The following is a 2,500-nucleotide window of genomic DNA, read 5'->3' on the forward strand; positions in this document are numbered from 1 at the left end:
CTAACCCTACCCTAACCCTAAACCCAACCCTACCCTAACCAACCTACCCTAACCCTAACCCTAACCCTAACCCTAACCCTAACCCTAACCCTACCCTAACCCTAACCCTAACCCTAACCCTAACCCTACCCTAACCCTACCCTAACCCTAACCCTACCCTAACCCTAACCCTAACCCTAACCCTAACCCTAACCCTAACCCTAACCCTAACCCAAACCCTAACCCTAACCCTAACCCTTAACCCTAACCCTAACCCTCAACCCAAACCCTAACCCCTAACCCTAACCCTAACCCTACCCTAACCCTAACCCTAACCCTACCCCTAACCCTAACCCTAACCCTAACCCTAACCCTAACCCTAACCCTAACCCTAACCCTAACCCTAACCCTAACCCTAACCCTAACCCTAACCCTAACCCTAACCCTAACCCTAACCCTAACCCTAACCCTAACCCTAACCCTAACCCTAACCTAACCCTAACCCTAACCCTAACCCTAACCCTAACCCTAACCCTAACCCTAACCCTAACCCTAACCCTAACCCTAACCCTAACCCTAACCCTAACCCTAACCCTAACCCTAACCCTAACCCTAACCCTAACCCTAACCCTAACCCTAACCCTAACCCTAACCCTAACCCTAACCCTAACCCTAACCTAACCCTAACCCTAACCCTAACCTAACCCTAACCCTAACCCTAACCCTAACCCTAACCCTAACCCTAACCCTAACCCTAACCCTAACCCTAACCCTAACCCTACCCTAACCCTAACCCTAACCCTAACCCTAACCTACCCTAACCCTAACCCTAACCTAACCCTAACCCTAACCCTAACCCTAACCCTAACCCTAACCCTAACCCTAACCCTAACCTAACCCCTAACCTACCTAACCCTAACCCTAACCCTAACCCTAACCGAACCCTAACCCTAACCCTAACCCTAACCCTAACCCTAACCCTAACCCTAACCCTAACCCTAACCCTAACCCTAACCCTAACCCTAACCCTAACCCTAACCCTAACCCTAACCCTAACCCTAACCCTAACCCTAACCCTAACCCTAACCCTAACCCTAACCCTAACCCTAACCCTAACCCTAACCCTAACCCTAACCCTAACCCTAACCCTAACCTAACCTAACCCTAACCCTAACCCTAACCCTAACCCTAACCCTAACCCTAACCCTAACCCTAACCCTAACCCTAACCCTAACCCTAACCCTAACCCTAACCCTAACCCTAACCCTAACCTAACCCTAACCCTAACCCTAACCCTAACCCTAACCCTAACCCTAACCCTAACCCTAACCCTAACCCTAACCCTAACCCTAACCCTAACCCTAACCCTAACCCTAACCCTAACCCTAACCCTAACCCTAACCCTAACCCTAACCCTAACCCTAACCCTAACCTAACCCTAACCCTAACCCTAACCCTAACCCTAACCCTAACCCTAACCCTAACCCTAACCCTAACCCTAACCCTAACCCTAACCCTAACCCTAACCCTAACCCTAACCTAACCCTAACCCTAACCCTAACCCTAACCCTAACCCTAACCCTAACCCTAACCCTAACCCTAACCCTAACCCTAACCCTAACCCTAACCCTAACCCTAACCCTAACCCTAACCCTAACCCTAACCCTAACCCTAACCCTAACCCTACCAACCCTAACCCTAACCCTAACCCTAACCCTAACCCTAACCCTAACCCTAACCCTAACCCTAACCCTAACCCTAACCCTAACCCTAACCCTAACCCTAACCCTAACCCTAACCCTAACCCTAACCTAACCCTAACCCTAACCCTAACCCTAACCCTAACCCTAACCCTAACCCTAACCCTAACCCTAACCCTAACCCTAACCCTAACCCTAACCCTAACCCTAACCCTAACCCTAACCCTAACCCTAACCCTAACCCTAACCCTAACCCTAACCCTAACCCTAACCCTAACCCTAACCCTAACCCTAACCCTAACCCTAACCCTAACCCTAACCCTAACCCTAACCCTAACCCTAACCTAACCCTAACCCTAACCCTAACCCTAACCCTAACCCTAACCCTAACCCTAACCCTAACCCTAACCCTAACCCTAACCCTAACCCTAACCCTAACCTAACCCTAACCCTAACCCTAACCCTAACCCTAACCCTAACCCTAACCCTAACCCTAACCCTAACCCTAACCCTAACCCTAACCCTAACCCTAACCCTAACCTAACCCTAACCCTAACCCTAACCCTAACCCTAACCCTAACCCTAACCCTAACCCTAACCCTAACCCTAACCCTAACCCTAACCTAACCCTAACCCTAACCCTAACCCTAACCCTAACCCTAACCCTAACCCTAACCCTAACCCTAACCCTAACCCTAACCCTAACCCTAACCCTAACCCTAACCCTAACCCTAACCCTAACCCTAACCCTAACCCTAACCCTAACCCTAACCCTAACCCTAACCTAACCCTAACCCTAACCTAACCCTAACCCTAACCCT

The sequence above is a fragment of the Saimiri boliviensis genome, chromosome 3, assembly GCF_048565385.1.
Source record: "Saimiri boliviensis isolate mSaiBol1 chromosome 3, mSaiBol1.pri, whole genome shotgun sequence".
Classification (NCBI taxonomy): domain Eukaryota; kingdom Metazoa; phylum Chordata; class Mammalia; order Primates; family Cebidae; genus Saimiri; species Saimiri boliviensis.